Source organism: Plecotus auritus (genome assembly GCF_963455305.1).
Source record: "Plecotus auritus genome assembly, chromosome: 7".
In the NCBI taxonomy this organism is placed as follows: Eukaryota; Metazoa; Chordata; class Mammalia; order Chiroptera; family Vespertilionidae; genus Plecotus; species Plecotus auritus.
Genome location: NC_137774.1, coordinates 49974874 through 49993989, shown reverse-complemented (window position 1 = coordinate 49993989; position 19116 = coordinate 49974874).

Genomic DNA, 19116 nt, shown 5'->3' with positions numbered 1-19116 from the left:
AGATTCTGACATTTCCCAGGCAGACTCCCAGGTAGTAGGATCACAGAATGACTGGAGCTACGCTTCAAATGAGCAAAGAAAATGAGGTGCCTTTATTCTCTCAGTGATCCAGTCTCCCTTAAAAGCTCTGCCCACTGGGCGGCAACAGAGTTAAGTGACTTTAAGTCTAATCTGTTATTGTATTGAAGATGAAAAAGGAGATAATGATGATAACATGGGCTACCTTCCTTTTCATACTTCTGTTTGGGAATTAGCTCTCTGGGGGTCTCCTCACACCTACAGTCTCACCTTAACACTGGCATGCACACATGTCCTTCCTGTGACAGCTGGGAAGTGTGAGATTTCACATATCTGAGTTCTCCAGATCTGAGTAATTGTGAGAACCGAGGAAGCATCAGGAGGTGGAAGCATCATTAGGTGAAAACAGCTCGTCTTAGAAAGAACAAGGGCTTTTGATAACAGTCAAGCAACTTCAAATACTATTTGACTTTGTAGAAGCCACAGAATACAAATCAGAGAGTGGCAGGACCAGCAAAACAATATGATTGTCTTCATGATTGAAAAGAACACGCATTGAAAGGCATCAGCAGAGTGGTGGAGCTATAAAAGTGGGTGAGGTCAACAAGGGCTCCATACAGATTCGGAAGAGAAGGAGAGAGATCAAAATGTGGAGAACACTGATTAGATGCAGCAAAAAGCGAGCAGAAAAAAAAAAAAAATGCTCCGAGGTAATGCTCAAATGTGTAGTGAAAGATGCAGGAGGTGAAGTGACAGAGAGTAGGGTCCCACAAACTAAGGGAGAAGAGGGGGTCTAGAAAAGAGATCTCTATAGTGGCCAGGGCCATCAGCTCTCAGAAGATGAGAACCAAAGATAATCCATTAAGTGCCACACACAGTTAGAAGGCCTTTGCAGGGGTACTTTGTTTAGAACTTAAGAGATCAGAAACAGTTTAGAGTGGTTTGAAATAAATGATATTATGATATAAATTGTATACTATACTTTCAGTTCTCTGTATTAGTTGCCTATTGCTCTAATAAGTTGCCACAAGCGTACTGCTTGCATCCCTGGGCTGGTGGCCCTTTCCGTCTTCAAAGCCACCAGCCCAGCATCTTCAGGGGTCTCTGACTCGAACACTCCTACCTCTCTCTTTCACATTTAGAGACTTTTTTGATTATATCAGGCCTACCCAGATAATCCACAATTATTTCCTCATCTTAAAACGAGCAAATTAGTAACCTTAGCCTTGATCCCCACCCCTTTGTCTTAAAACATAGTCACAGGTTCCAGGGATTAAGATGTAAACACTTGTGAGGGGCATTCTGCCTACCCGCTCTCCAATTTGATTTTTAAAACTGAATTGTGTCTCTTAGAGATCTACTATGTGTACTATACATTCAAGATGTTTAACAACTAGGATGTAGGAAACCAAAATGGGCCAAAATTGATGCTGACTGAAGTGCTGGGGGCCTCTTGTTATTTGGGGCATTAACCCTCCTCGCAATCAGTTGCTATGTTATGAGGTATTCACAGGGCTGGGAGGTGGCAGGCTGAAGATGATGTGGGGTGCCTGAGTGTGGCACCTCACATCAAAGTGGGGTACTTGTGTAAGTAAAGGCAGGAGCTCTCTGTCAAACAGTATGTTAATATTTCAATAACTGATAGAAGCACACCATTGTATGTCAGCTAAACATAAGCCCTAGTTGTATTTTATCTGCCTACATATGTATAAATGCATTAAAAAAAAAAAAAAAAAAAAAAAGGTCTGGAAGGAAATTCCCTAAATTATTCATAGTAGTTTCTGCAAAGGAGGGTTTGGGTGCTGAAAAGGACTATCAAAGACACCCACAGTCTTCTCTTAGCATTTTCATTCTTATATAGAGAATCTACTTGTATATTGTTAATGTACTTAAATTTAAGACTAAAAAGGGTCTGAGAATTAAAGACCAATAATTGGTATTCTCCAAGAAAGAGCCTACAGTTGGGGCAGGGGATATAAGTCAAAGAACAATGGAAGTATTTGCTCTATACTCTGAGCTGTTTGAGTGTTCAAATGCATAGATTTCTCATGTAACTCAACAGCTAAATTCTAAATGTGTCAATTGAAATGTGTCCACTCTAAAGTCATAGAGTACCTATAGATTCAGTTTATATGAGAATACTGTATAGGCTAACAGTAGCATTTTAGATCTTTGGGAAAAGTTTGGACTTTTTATTAAATGATTCTGAAATTACTGTATTTCTATTTAGAAAATCGATTTTTATGCTATCACAGAAATAAACTCAAGCACAGTTAAGGAACTAAATGTAAAAGCAAAATCATATATAAATATAAAATGCTTATTAATTTCTGTATAGGTGTGTCCTTCTAACACATGACCATAAAGAAAGCAGAAATGAAAATTGTGTCTATATATTTTTTAAACTTTTTAAAAAATATATATTTTATTGATTTTTTACGGAGAGGAAGGGAGAGGGATAGAGAGTTAGAAACATCGATGAGAGAGAAACATCGATCAGATGCCTCCTGCACATTCCCTACTAGGAATGTGCCCACAACCAAGGTACATGCCCTTGACTGGAATCGAACCTGGGACCCTTCAGTCTGCAGGCCGACGCTTTATCCACTGAGCCAAACCAGCCAGGGCTGTATTAATGTTTAGAATTTATTATATGATAAAATGTATCATAGAAAATGTTAAAAGGCAAAGAAAAACTGTGAAAATACTTAAAACACATTTAAACATAAAGAATTAATAGATAGATAAACTGGAATAAATAAGAAAGCAAGCCACCCAAAAGACGAAGTAACAAAAGACACAGAAGAGAATGCCAGCAGCCAATGTATGGATGCTCCATTTTCTTGTAATTAACAAAATGCAACTAAAAATAGCACTTAGGTTTTTCCTTTTAGATTGGTGTTAATAGACAATATTGGTGGGTGTAAAGCAATCAATTCTTATGCAGTATTTCATTGGTTTAACCATCTTGGAAGACAATTGAGAAATTTATTATAGAATGAAATAAAATTTTATCTTCCTTATATTAAAAATAAAATTTTGTTTACACAGGTACAAATATATGTGTAAAATTATGCAGGCTCTGCAAGGATCACACCAATAATAAAAGCAGTTCTTCCGAGGTAAATGGTCTTGAACTAGTCACTGGGCTTGGAAAGAGGGGCTAGTGGATCCAGGGAGCGCTTACCTTTCCTTACTTCTTCGGATTTTTACAGTTGGAACAGCATCCAGATGTTTCTTGTGAAAAAAAAAATACTATTAAATTGCAAATTCATAGTTACATGTTTATGGAGGATTAAGAAGAGAGCAGTTATTTGAACCGTGGTTCCAAGCCCATTTCGGCAGCATTCATTCCCTGAGATCTGGGGAAATCATTGGCAACTTTGAATTTTAATTTCCTCAACTGTAAAGTGGAAATTTCTTAACTGCCATGTTATCGTTTACAGTGATTTTGAGAACTAAATGCATTGTCATATAGAAGGGTTTATAATCTCTAAAGTCGTGTTACAATTCAGTAAGATTGTGACTAAACATGTAGATAATTGTCAGTTAACATCTAGCTGTTGAAGAATATTTAAAAAGCCATATTTCAAACTGAAATAAAATCTGCTTAAAGTACATGATAGTTAATCTTATTTCTCTTTCCTTTAATTGAATCTCTTCTTCCCTCCCTCCTTTCCTTCACTCTTTTTTTCTCCTTATTGCCCTCTCTAATTTCTTTTAATTTTAAAATTAAGATTAAAGTTAAAATGTTTTAAATATTATTTTAAAAAGCAAAGATTAATATAAAAACACCTTTGGTAATGTCATCCAGGCTTAACTGTTGATATTCGTCTCTTTGTTGCTTGAAGAAAGAGAGAGAAAGAAAATAAGCTACAATTCCTTTCAACTACTATCTCTATACCTCTTCTTTCTTTACCTTCCTAGTGTAACACTATCATGAGTCTGGCTTACCAATCCCAGTGCTGTTTAAAAAATATAATTTATGTACATAAATATGTCCATTAACTCGCTATGGCTGTCAATATTGTTCTTTGTGGATTTTTTAAATTGCATATTAATTATAGCCTCCAAGAATGAACATCTGTCGATTCCCTATTATATGCATTTACATACATCATTTCAATTCTTAAGATAACCAAGTAAAATGTTACCTCCTCATTGCATAGATTAGGACATTGGCTAAAGATGTTAGGTTATTACAGAAGCTCTTAACTCTCATGATGAACACCCTGATCCAGCCACCGCAGTTCCCCCACACGCTCGCTGCAGTCCAGCTGGCCTACCTGTGTCCCCCTGCTTCCTGTAGTCTCCACCCAGAGGAGGCCTGGTCACTTCTGCCCAGGCCCTGTCCTAGCTGGTCACCTTGCTTGGAGTTAAGAGTCATACAGTGGCCGCAGAGGCCCTGTACCACTTGGCCCTGCTACCCGCTCTGACTCCTCTCTGCTTCCTTCTCGCCATTTCTGCTGCACTGGCCTCTGCTTTCCCAAGGACACCAGGCCTCTCCTGCCCAGAGCCCAGCCAGCTGCCACCAGCTGTCTCTTCCGCTCAAGCATCCTTCCCTCCATCCCCCTCAAAGTACACTCTCCTTTCCCTCGAGTAGTTTCTCAAATGCACCTTCTTGGGAGGAGGGCGCGGGGGTACCATAACCAGCAGCTGACTCCTGGAAGTCCATGTAGCTCTCCTTAGGGAGTGTCTATGAACACATTCGCTTACTTTGCCTATCTCTCTCCACTTCCCGCCCCTCCACAAAGGTGTAAGTTTCATGAAGTCAGAAATATGCATGTCTTTTTTTAAACCCTAGTACCTAGAGCAGTGCCAGGCACATAGCTGGTGCTTAGAAAAGATGTACTGAATGAATAAGTGACTCTTCAAACTCTGTTTCACCAGTAAGGTGTGATATAGAGTCCAAACAAATATCTAACACCAAACAGGGGATTTTTTTTTTCTGCTAAACAGCTTCACGGAGAAGTCCAAAAGGATCGAGGTCTGTCTTGGGAACTGCGGCTGGAATCTGGGGGAGTAACTGAGTGACTTCTTCAGCAGCGCCAGAGTGGGGGAAGGTCACACACGTTTGGAACCAATGGTCCCACTCGGGCTCGGGGAGCTGGGAGGGTGTGTGAGCTTTGTTCCATCCCAGTACTTGAACCTGGAAGATGGAATCTGCAATTAGCCACAGACACCTGCCCCTACACCGCAGAGAGAACCAGATGTGGTAGTTTCCATATCAGTCAGAAAGACTTCATTTTTCTCCTGATTAAATTCAAACCTTCTCCTACCTGGACATAAACTCAAACCATGACTCATTGAAAGGGTACCTAGCCTTAGCCAGTTTGGCTCAGTGGATAGAAAATTGGCCTGCAGACTGAAGGGTCCCAGGTTTGATTCTGGTCATGGGCACATGCCTGGGTTGTGGGCTCGATCACCAGTGGGGGGCGTGCAGGCCCAGTCAACTGATGATTCTCTCATGTCATTGATGTTTCTATCTCTCTCTCCCTCTCCCTTCCTCTCTGAAATCAATAAAAAAAAATTTTAAAGGGTACCTATTCATCAGGAAAAGATATCAAGGATAGAAAATAAAAAGCCAAATGTTTAGAAATACCTTTGATTCCTATCAACTCTGAATGACTTAAGCAGCTCCTAATCACAGGGCATGGAATTATTTGGGAGTACCCTTTTTTGTCTGCAGAATCCCTTTCCCCTAAATCATGTGCACTCCTTACTCTCAGGGTTACCTGCTTCTTCCGCAGTGAGCTTCCTGGGCTGAAAGCTGATAGGGCACAGTGCTGCTGCCCCGCCTGTCAGAAGGCAGTTAGAGGCCCCTGGACCAGCTCGGCTCTTCAGGAGGAAGTATGGCTCATCCACTGAAAGTCCTAAAAGCCAGCCTCTGAATTATTCTCCAAGGCCATTCCACTCTTATTCATCTTCCATCAAATACCATATTTCACTTCTTTCGTTCCTTTTATGTATCAAGTCGTGACAAATGCAAGTGGAAACTTTCCAGTAAAAATACGTTTATCTGCACAAAACCCTATGGTACCCCATGGCAATTCATTATTTTTCAATTAAATTTACTGCTAGATGACAGTTGCCCTAGTTTAATTTTCTGCTGTTTACTGAACAGGGAAACACATAATACAAAGCATAATAAAAGTCAGATTGAGTTAATTAAATGTGGAACCAGGAAACTCTAACTCTGTCTTTTGAACAGTTTTCTCATTAGATCTCCTTGAAAAATATTATTTTTAACTGAAATTTATTTTGACATTTGCAATGCATTCTTCATTCGGGTCACAGTTTCTTTTCTACAACCCCACGAAGGGAGTTGACATGAGTTCACACTGGTTTGTCGGGGATGGAGGGAGGCGTCAGGTAGAGTTGGGATGTGGAAGCCTTTCAATCAACTTCAGTTTCCCTGGGCCCAGCAGAGGTGGCACTGTCATTTTCTTTCAGCAGGGCTAGCACTCGGATCATGAGCAGGACACCAGGACACGTCAAGGCTAATGAGAGAATCAACTCTGTTATACGATAGCTTCATTTCATTTCATGACATCTTTGGAAACTCTTTGATGCTAGTGCTGTGATGATGGCGATTTTTGTGTGCAGAATATCAGCATCTTGAAAGCAAGAACAAAATACAAACCTATAAGAGATTGCTTTTGGGGACTAGGGCAATGAATTTGAAAATTTATAAAAATTCAGAGGCATTTCTTGGGTTACATCTGTCATGTGAATATAAAATACATTTCACTCTATAACTTCAAAGGGCTTAGGGACTTACAATGGAAAGTTGAATACACTTCTGAAGTGCATCTTATGAGATTTAACCACATACATTTAATTAAAGTATATATTATTTTCCAGGCCCATGGTTGGATTTTAGTATGTGCTACAGTTAGTTTGAGGTGTAATTCTCAAGGAGAACCTTCTGGGAAACTCTAAAAACATTTTCTCATAATACATAGCAGCTCCATTCAAAGACAAAGGAAAAGAAAACCTATTTGCCTATGATTTTATTAATCATAATAGGTTTTAGTTTCTAAAGCCATACAAATAGACTACTATACATTTTGCACAAGATGTAAGAGACACTGCTGTTTAATTTTAAATAAAAATTATCATTTTTGTCCAAGTACTAATATTGTTAAAATATTAAAATAATAATTCGAGATTCCTTCTTAGTTTCTATTGTCAATATTTACCTTTGTCAATTTTTAAATTTTTCCTATTCCAAAGTACTAGTAAGACATATTTCTTATACAAAATTGTGGGGAAACTACAAGTATACACGAGAAAATTAAATTTATACTTACTCTCCCAGAGCTGAAGGTAATTACTATTTGTTTTTTGCTATAATATCTGACAATAATTTTATACGTTCAGACATCAATTTTTAGTTATATCTACAGTGTATTAAATGTATATTAATTTAATTATACCTATAATACATTTTTTAAATCTCTAACAAAGCAAAATTAATAATCATGGACAATTCGTCCCTCCCTGCATCCTCCCTTCCTCATCCACCCTAAACCTAGCTCCAATTCCACAATTATCACCCAAAATAAGGAGTTATGACTACCTAATGTGTACATTTTCAGATGTTTTTTAGATAATTACAAACATATGTGCATATAGAAGTTATGTTTTATCTTACTGGTTTTTAAACCATTAGAATCAAAACATACATAGGTACAATTATTTCCTTTTTTACTTCAAACAATGTTATGAATGTTATTCCATATCAGCACACAAAGTTCCAACAAGATTTTTAATGGCTACATAATATTTCATTACATATATTCATAACTTATTTAACTAGTCCTTTTCCTCAAGTTACCAACTTTTTCTTTGTAAATCCTTGGATTCAGCTATTTCAGACAAGTGTATTTGCTAGACATAAAAAAAATCAATTAAACAAAAACACTTAGCTATATATAGGTATCACAAAAAACTTAGAAGTCACAGGAAGAGAAAAACTGGGATTGCTTATGCTAACCATAGCCCTTCTTAAGTTTCTCAGAAAGCTTTTGTTGCTGTGTTATTAATATTTAAATACCTTCAAAACTATGATTAATTTTCACATTAGACATAGTTTTAAGAGTTTGCAATTAATGATCTTAACATTTTCAAACCTTAAAACTAATTTAAAATGATGTCAATGAAAATGGCAGAGTCAAGACCTCAGCAAATTCTCTCTTCCATTAAAGAAATGAGCACATTTGCAAAGTTACCAGATTAACTTTTTCACAGCATTGAAAATTAACCAAAACTTTCAGCAATCCAGAGAGTATTAATTATTTTTAAAAACCCAACTAGCGGAATCTTGGTAAGAAGAGCAAGCTTTGTTCAGCTATTCATATTCCCACCCCTGCTCTCTCTAGCTTTGCAATAGCCTTAAAACCAACAGGCTACAAAGGTGGTGAAAACCAAGAGCCTAGCAGCCACTATAAAGGGCCATTTAGGGTAGGAGCCTGTTCAACCCCATTCCCTGTCTGGCAATTCCCTGGAAAACCCCGCCTAAAAGACTGTCTTTATGTGACAGTACTCAGAGCTCTCCCAGTATAAAGAGCTTTTTCACCCAGAGAAGCTTGTTGAAAACAACCATAGAAAATTGTTCAGCATCATGACTGCCTAATGTAGCAATACCAGTTGAGGCACACAATAGGAGAACTACAAAGCTTAAAAGGAAAATCTGGAGGACAAAATGTCCAGAGGGGGCTTTAAAAAAGCTCTACCACATTGCTGAAGTCAGAAAGGCCATATGCACATGTAGGGCTGTGTTCATGCCCAGGGCTGTGAGCATTCTCAGGAAAGAATTGAGAAGGGTCTCAACTCTCACCTATGGCTAACCTTGAGGCTCTGTACAAGCAAGAAGTTAAGGCTAAGAAAAGAAAGAGTTGTAAACTACTCCCAGCACACACATCACCCAATGGCAAACCCAGGGAGATTTACAGGTTATAGGCATTTCAGAAAATCTGTTCAATCATTAGCTGACTGTTTACTCAATCAAATAAGACCTCAGAGGACTCTTAACTTAATCAAGCAAAATTTCAGAAGACTTCAAGCATGGCAAAGAATATAAATTATACAGAATTATTTCAGAAAACTATTAAACGAACAATACCAACAACAACAAAAAACAGCCACAGCAGCACATGGCTTGAGGATGGAGAGATCTTATTTGAAAATTAAAATGCTTAATTTTCAACAACAAAAAAATAGGGCTATGGAAAGAAACAAGACAGTATGGCCCATACCCAGGGAAAAAAAGCAGTCAATAGAAACTGTCCTGAGACTTTACTAAACTTACTAGACAAAGACTCTAAACCAGCTAGTTAAGGTATATTAAAAGAATTAAAAGAGAACATATCTAAATAACTAACGGTGGGGATGAAAATGGGTTGAATGTTAACCTGACAAGCTCAATGTTGTAGTAAAACATAGAAATGTTTAAAAATGCTTAAAGAATGTCTAAAAACATTAGGATGGTTTTAAAATGTTTGAGTTAACTTTCTTTGAAACTTAAAGTGTGATATTAAGGACACATTCCCCACTGCCCTGAAGCGTGTGTACCCCAGAGATAAGGATTTGAACTTCGATTAATGACTTAGAATGACTTGTCAAGATAACCATTTGTGTGAGTGATGTACTTTCCCTAGATAACCACATGTAGCCCCTCACCCTGTTTGAAATTAACATGTGTGCATTGACGTAATTCATTGACAGCCACCTGAACTGCTACAGTACGGTACAGGCTTTATAAATGAATCCCGGCCAGCTAACTATGCTTGCCTGTCGAGACAGCCACAAAGGCATGTCCTTTTGTCAGTCTGGCAAGCAATGCCACTCCACATTCCTTTTTCTGCCCGATGACAGAAGAAGGGCTAGTAACTCCCTTCTGAGGGACTGAGCTCTTGGGTGAAGAACGCTGGCCCCCTGCATCTGGACTGGACCAGTCCAGCTGCCTGACCCCAGAGGACAGCACCACTGGGATCCCCAATTAAGTTTGTACCCACAGCATCAGGAACTGGTGTGAGTAATAAAATACTGTGTGATTTGCAACTGCTTACGTTTTATGTGGTGTAATTCCTCCGGCAGTTAATTGAATTATTTTGCGTACGCTTAAAATTTAAAGTAAAGCTTCTGGTCTTTTTTATCCTAAGCCTGCCCTTGTTCCTGCTGGCATAGAGTAGCCTCTTTGCTAGCAACTACTTGAATGTCCCAACTCCTGTGTGGTAAAAGTTTACCAAAAAAGGGACACCTTAGATAAACACCCCAGATCCTTTCCCGGGATCTACTTGGGACACTCAGGTAAGGCCTGTGTGGCGGCCTTGCAAACTCGGAGACCTAAAGTAACCATAAAGGATGGTCTGAAATTAAAACTTTTTTAACTTTTTAATTAAAAAGCAGTCTATGGTGTGTAGTCATGTCCTAGGCTAATATCTTCCCTGAAAAGATCAATTTTGACCTTAACTGAGCTATTGTCTTTTTGCATCTAGGATATCAGACCTTTGGAATGTCAGGGTAACTTCCTCTTTTCCAGATCTCAGGGTACAACAAATGTACCAGGGCAGAGACCACAAATTCCCTCATTGTTATTGTTATTGTTATTGTTATTGTGTTAATTGCTGACTGTTAACTATCCTGCTCCCACCTAAGTAAAAGAAGTATGTGTCTATCATTTTACTTTTTATCCAATCTCTTTGCTTTCTCTTGCCTCCCTAATTTATCACCAATGGATTTCATGTAACCCACTTACATGTAACCTTCTTGATCATAATGTATAAAACAAGGTGCAAAACTGCCATTCTCCAGAGCATTCTCTCAATCCATTAAGATTCTACTTCCTGGCAATTGTCGACAATTTGGCTCAAATAAACTCACAAAATTCTTTACAGGTTTGAATATTTCTTATATTAACAATGGAAAAAATGAGAAAAATGTCTCACAAATAGAAAATATTAACAAACATATAGAGAAATTACTTTTTAAAAACAAAAATTTGGGAATTGGAAACTTTAATAAGTGAAATAAAAATTAATACAGAGGCTCTGCATTAGTTACCTATTATGGTTATAATAAATTACCATACAACTTTAATAACTTAAAACCAAAAGAAATAAACTTACTTATCATTCTTGAGGTCAGAAGTCTGCAATGGGTCTCAGTAGACTAAAGTCAAGGTATAGGCAGGGTGGAGTTCCTTTCTGAAGGCTCTAAGGAAGACTCTATTTTCTGGCCTTTTCCAGATTCCATAGGCTATTCAGCTTTCTCACTCATAGCCCTTTTCCATCCTCAAAGCCTACAATTGCAGACCAAACCTCTCTATGATGATATCTGTCTGGTTCTCACTGTTCTGTTTCTTTTTCTCATTTAAGGATTCTTGTACTTACATCGGACCAACCGAGATAATCTCCTTATTTTAAGATCATGTTATTAGCATTCCTAATTCTATCTGCAACCTTAATTTCTCCTTGCAATGTAACAATACACTCACAGACTCTGGGATGGACATGCACAACTTTGAGAAACATATTCTGCCTATAGTAGGATCAACATAGTTGAGTAATCAGAAGAATGTACCAGCAAACTTTGAGATAGGTCAATTGAGATCATTCAGTCTAAGGGACAGAAATAAAAAAGGAGAATGAAGAGAAATCAAGAGCCTCAGAGACCTGTGAGGCATCACTGAGCAGATCAACATACTCATAATGGGAGTTCCAGGAGAAGAGAGAGTGGGGCACAAAGAATATTTGAAGAAATAATGGAAAAACATCCTAAATTTGATGAAAAAGCTTTCTTTATTTGTTTTCTCCTTAGGAGCCAGGAGGATAAAAAACTGTAAAGTACAGGGCCAGATTAGATAAATAAGTAAATAAACCAATAAAGAAACAAACAAATAGTACTTGTTGGCAAATAAATTTTGCTAATTAAAAACTTACATTTCTGAGAGAAACCAAGATAGTGGCATAGATAAACACCTGAAATTGCTGCCTTGCACAACCACTTCAGAACTACAACTAAAAGACATCCAGAACCACAGGAAGGCTGGCTGAGTTGAAATTCTACAACTAGAAGGAAAGAGAAAAGCACACTGAGACACAGAGGAGCTGCGGAAGTAAAGTGCAGAGGTACAGAGGTGCACGCACGGAAAGGGCTGGCAACTGAGTACGCGGCTGTCTTTTTCAATCGGGAGGGAGACACAAGATCCCAACTGCTCTGAACTCCAGTTCCAGATGAGACTCATACGGGGAGAAACTGGACTGTCTGGCATCAGGCGGAACTCGAGGGCAGCTTTCTCTCAGAGGTGCTTGCAGCGATTACCAAGGGACACTGAGACCCTGGAGCCTCTTAGGGCAAGGCTAAGGATCAGCCATTGCTGTTTGCTCTGCCCTGAGACCCCGCCCCACCCAAGCTGTGCACAGAGGCTTTTGCATATGAATGGCCTGGCCCTTTGGGATCTAAAATTACCTAACAAACTTCAGCTGGGTTGGAGAGACCAAGAACATCCAAAAGAAGGGCTAAGGTCCCACAGCAGCTTGCATTGCTTCACAGCTGGGCCTCATCTGGGCACCTCCAAACCCCAAACAAAGAAGAGGAATCTGCAGATCTCTCCCTAGCTCCTGGGTGGCTTCAGGCAGAGGCTAAATTAGCACCTCCTTAGAGATCCAAGAGCCAGTGTATCCAGTAGTCAGAGTGGGACCATCCAGATTACAACTCCTTAGACCCATAAGGGACACACTCAGGGGGCAGACTCAGTGAGCACCAAAGCCCCACTGAAGCAAGTCTTGCCCCATAAGGGTGTCTCCAGCACAGAAGTACTCCCATCGTAGACACAGCTGATTCTCACAGCCAATTGGCCTGGAGGCCAATTCTTCCCAGTGATACCAACAACAATCAAGGCTTAACTACAAGACTGTGCACACAGCACACAAAGGGGTGCACCAAGAGTGTCCACCTCAGGTAACTGGGGAGGCTGAGCCACTGAGGCCTATAGGACACCTAGCACACAAAGCCACTCTATCAATGCAGGGAAGCAGCCAAAATGCGGAGGCAAAGAAACAGGTCACAAATGACAGAAATGGAGGAAAGCAAATGACTGGCTATAGAATTCAAAACCATGTTATAAGGTTTTTCAAGAATTTTCTAGAAACCGCAGATAAATTTAGTGAGACCCTCCAGGAAATGAAAAAGGATGAACTAGAAATTAAGCATACACTGACTGAAATAAAGAATACTATACAGGACAGGAGGAAAAATGGCGGCAGAATAGACAGACGTGTTCCGAGCCTTGTCCTGGAGTAGAAACAAAGAACAGCTGAGGGTCACACGAGGAGTGTTTGTTGGCAATTTAAGGGACAGCTAAACTCCAGAAGAAGGTGGGGGACTGCTAGACGGGGTTCCCCTGACCTGACAGCCCCCAATGCGGCTGGGTCCCCTCCCTGAGCTGCGGGCTTGGATGCGGAATCTGCACCATCTTGAACAGGAAAGTGGAGCTTATCGGAAGCCTGAGAATCCACAACTGCGGCACCCATGGAAGAGCTGCGAGCCCCAGAACACCGGTCCCCAGTTGGTGCAAACACGCAGATTCAGAGGAGCTCTACACTCCACCAGGGAAAGGTCAGATTTCGCCTGGGATAAGGAGAGAGAGAACTACATAACCAGACATCCAGAGAAGAGAGACCATGGGGAGACAAAAAAACAGCCCGCATATGAAAGAAAAGCAGGCATCACCAGAAAAGGAAGTAAACGAAATGGAGGCAAGCAACCTTACAGAGAAAGAATTCAGAGAAATGGTCATAAGGTGGCTGCAAAGAATAGAAGACAAATTCGACAATATGAGCAAGAACCAAGAGGAAATGAAGAAGAACCAAGAAGAAATGAAAAATGACATCACTGCTGTAAAGAACTCAATAGAAAGCATCAAGAGTAGACTAGAAGAAGCAGAGGACCGCATCAGTGAGCTAGAAGACAAGATGGGAAAAAATACCCAAGTAGAGCAACTTCTAGAAAAAAAAATGAAAAGGCAGGAGGAGAGCCTAAGGGAACTTTGGGACAACACAAAACAAAACAACATCTGCATAATAGGGGTTCCAGAAGGAAAGGAAGCTGAGCAAGGAATAGAAAACCTCTTTGAAGAAATAATGACAGAAAATTTTCCTGATATAGGGAAGAAAAAACCCACACAAATCCAAGAAGCTCACAGAGTCCCAAGCAAAATGAACCCCAAAAGACTGACGCCAAGGCACATCATAATTAAACTGGCAAACACCAACGACAAAGTAAGAATCTTAAAAGCGGCAAGAGAGAGACAGAAAGTTACATACAAAGGAACCCCCATCAGACTAGCAACTGATTTCTCAACAGAAACTCATCAGGCCAGAAGGGAATGGAATGAAATATACAAAGTCATGCAAAGGAAGGGTCTGAATCCAAGAATACTGTACCCAGCAAGGCTATCAATCAAAATTGAAGGTGAAATCAGGAGCTTCACAGACAAAAAAGGACTAAGGGAATTTATTACCACCAAACCAGCAATACAAGAAATGCTAAAGGGTCTGCTGTAAAAAAAAAAAAAAGAAATAGGAAGCAAAGAAGGAACACAGGGGTAAAGAATAAAAATGGCGACAAATAAGTACCTATCAATAATAACTTTAAGTGTAAATGGATTAAATGCCCCAATCAAAAGACATAGGGTAACGGATTGGATAAGAAAACAAGACCCATATATCTGCTGTCTACAAGAAACCCACCTCAGAAAAAAAGACGCACACAGACTGAGGGTGAAGGGATGGAAAAAGGTTTTCCAGGCAAATGGAACTGAAAAAAAAGCTGGGGTAGCAATACTTATATCTGACAAATTAGATCTCAAAGTGAAGGACATGACAAGAGATAAGGAAGGCCACTTCATAATACTAAAGGGAGCAACCCAACAAGAAGAAATAACTCTGGTAAACATATATGCACCCAATAAAGGAGCACCCAAATACATAAAAAAAACTCCTGGAGGATATCAAGGGAGAGATTGACAGCAATACAATCATAGTAGGAGACTTTAATACCCCACTATCACCATTGGACAAATCCTCTAAACAAAAAATCAGCAAAGAAACATCAATCCTAAATGACTCACTAGACCAGATGGAATTAATTGACATCTTCAGAACATTTCACCCCAAAGCCACAGAATATACATTCTTCGCAAGTGCACATGGGTCATTTTCAAAGATAGACCATATATTGGGACATAGGCAAAGTCTCTTCAAATTCAAGAAGATAGAAATCATATCTAGCATCTTCTCAGACCACAGTGGCATAAAACTGGAAATCAACTACAATAAAAACAACCCAAAGAAATCAAAGACATGGAGACTAAACAGCATGCTATTAAACAATGATTGGGTTACCAGAGAGAGATCAAGGAAGAAATAAAAAACATCATGGCAACAAATGACAATGAAAACACTACAATCCAAAATCTATGGGACACAGCAAAAGCAGTCTTGAGAGGGAAGTTCATAGCTCTACAAGCCTATTGCAAAAAACAAGAAACAATGGTAATAAATTACCTAATCCAACAACTCAAAGAGATAGAAAAAGAGCAACAAGAAAAGCCCAGTGTAAGAAGAAGGAAGGGAATAATAAAGATCAGAGCACAGATAAACGACATAGAGACCAAAGAAACAATACAAAAGATCAACAAAACCAAGAGCTGGTTCTTTGAAAGGATAAACAAGATTGATGAACCTCTAGCCAGGCTCACCAAGAAGCAAAGAGAGAGGACCCAAATAAACAAAATCAGAAATGAAAGAGGTGAAATAACAACAGATCCCGCCGAAATACAAAGGATTATTAAAAAATACTACGAACAACTCTATTCCAACAAACTGGACAACCTGGAGGAAATGGACACATTCCTAGAAAAATATAACCTTCCAAAACTCAATCAGGAAGAATCTAAACAGCTCAATATACCAGTAACTATGTAAGAAATTGAAGCAGTCATCAAAAAGCTTCTGGCAAACAAAAGTCCGGGGCCAGATGGCTTCACAGGAGAGTTTTACCAAACATTCAAGGAAGAACTAAAACCTATCCTCCTCAGACTATTCCAAAAAATTCAAGAGGAAGGAACACTTCCAAGCTCCTTTTATGAAGCCAGCATCACCCTAATACCAAAACCAGATAAAGACAACACAATGAAGGAGAATTACAGGTCAATATCCCTCATGAACGTAGATGTCAAAATCCTCAACAAAATTCTAGCAAATCGGATCCAGCAGTACATCAGAAAGATCATACACCATGACCAAGTAGGGTTTATCCCAGGAATGCAAGGAAGGTACAATATCCACAAATCAATAAATGTGATACATCACATAAACAAATTGAGAGTTAAAAATCACATAGTCATATCAATTGATGCAGAAAAAGCATTTGACAAAATCCAACACCCTTTCTTGATAAAAACTCTCAACAAGGTGGGAATAGAAGGATCATACCTCAACATGATAAAAGCCATATATGATAAACCCACAGCTAACATCATACTCAATGGGCAAAAACTAAAACCATTTCCCCTAAGAACAGGAACAAGACAGGGATGCCCACTCTCACCACTCCTGTTCAACATAGTACTGGAAGTATTAGCCATTGCAATTAGACAAGAAGAAGAAATAAAAGGCATCCAAATTGGAAAAGAAGAAGTAAAGCTGTCCTTGTTTGCAGATGACATGATATTGTACATAAAAAACCCGAAAGACTCCATCAAAAAACTAACAGACTTAATAAATGAATTCGGCAATGTAGCAGGATACAAAATTAACACCAAGAAATCTATGGCATTTCTATACACCAATAGTGAACTTACAGAAAGAGAGACTAAAAAAGCAATCCCATTTACCATCGCACCAAAAAAATTAAGATACTTAGGAATAAACCTAACCAAGGAGGTAAAAGACCTATACGTGGAAAACTATAGGACACTGAAAAAAGAGAAAGAGGAAGATGTAAACAGATGGAAGAACATACCATGTTCATGGATTGGTAGAATCAACATCATTAAAATGTCCATACTACCCAAAGCAATCTATAGATTCAATGCACTCCCCATTAAAATACCAGCGGCGTATTTCACAGACCTAGAAAGAACTCTCCAAAAATTCATCTGGAATAAAAAAAGACCCCGAATAGCCACAGTAATCCTGAGAAAGAAGAATAAAGTAGGAGGGATCTCAATACCAGATTTCAAGCTGTATTACAAAGCCACTGTTCTCAAAACAGCCTGGTACTGGCACAAGAACAGACATATAGATCAATGGAATAGAATAGAGAATCCAGATATCGACCCAAACCACTATGTGCAATTAATATTTGACAAAGGAGGCATGAACATACAATGGAGTCAAGACAGTCTCTTCAATAAATGGTGTTGGGAAAATTGGACAGATACATGCAAAAAAAATGAAACTAGATCACCAACTTACACCATCCACAAAAATAAACTCAAAATGGATAAAGGACTTAAATATAAGACGGGAAACCATAAAAATACTAGAAGAATCCACAGGCAGCAAAATCTCAGACATATGCCAAAAGAACTTCTTCACTGATACTGCCCCTAGGGCAACGGAAGCCAAAGAGAAAATAAACATATGGGACTACATCAAAATAAAAAGCTTTTTCACAGCAAAAGAAACCATCAAGAAAACAACAAGAAATCCCACTGTATGGGAGAACGTATTTGCAAATGTTATCACTGATAAAGGTTTAATCTCCAACATCTACAGGCAGCTTATACAACTTAATAAAAGGAAGATAAATGATCCAATAAAAAAATGGGCAACAGACCTAAATAGAATCTTTTCTAAAGAAGACAGAAGGAAGGCCAAGAGACACATGAAAACATGCTCAAAGTCACTAATTATCCGAGAGATGCAAATCAAAACAGCAATGCGATACCATCTCACACCTGTCAGAATGGCTATCATCAACAAATCAACAAATGACAAGTGTTGGCGAGGATGTGGAGAAAAAGTAACCCTCTTGCACTGCTGGTGGGAATGCAGACTGGTGCAGCCACTGTGGAGAACAGTATGGAGTTTCCTCAAAAAACTGAAAATGGAACTCCAATTTGACCCAGTAATCCCACTCCTAGGAATATATCCTAAGAAACTAGAAACACCAATCAGAAAGGATATATGCACCCCTATGTTCATAGCAGCACAATTTGCAATAGCTAAGATTTGGAAACAGCCTAGGTACCCATCAGCAGACGACTGGATCAGAAAACTATGGTACATCTACACAATGGAATACTATGCTGCCATAAAAAAGAAGGAATTAATTACCATTTGTAGGCACCTGGATGGAATTAGAGAACATTATGCTAAGTGAAATAAGCCAGTCAATGAAAGAAAAATACCACATGATCTCACTCATTTGGGGATAATGAAAAATGGTATAAACTAATGAACAAAAAGGTAGATACAGAGGCAGTAAAGCATCAAACAGATTGTCAAATTACAGCGGGAAGGTTAGGGAGAGGTGGGGGGAAATAAGAGATCAACTGAAGGACTTATATGCATGCATATAAGAGTAAACGGATGCAAAACATTGGGGGGTGAGGGCATGTATGGGAGTGGGGTGGGGGGGCAATGGTAAGATATGTACACATATAATACCTTAATAAAAAAATTAAAAAAAAATTATACTATACAGAGATCCAACAGCAGACTAGAGGATTGCAAGAATAAAGTCAAAGATTTGAAATACGAAGAAGCAAAAAACAACCAACCAGAAAAGCAAAAAGAAAAAAGAATCCAAAAATATGAAGATAGTGTAAGGAGCCTCTGGGACAACTTCAAGCGTACCAACATCCAAATTATGGGGGTGCCAGAAGAAGAGAGAGAGCGAGATATTGAAAACTTATTTGAAGAAATAATGACAGAAAACTTCCCCCACCTGGTGAAAGAAATAAACTTACAAGTCCAGGAAGCGCAGAGAACCCTAAACAAAAGGAATCCAAAGAGGACTACAACATGACACATCATAATTAAAATGCCAAGGGCAAAAGACAAAGAGAGAATATTAAAAGCA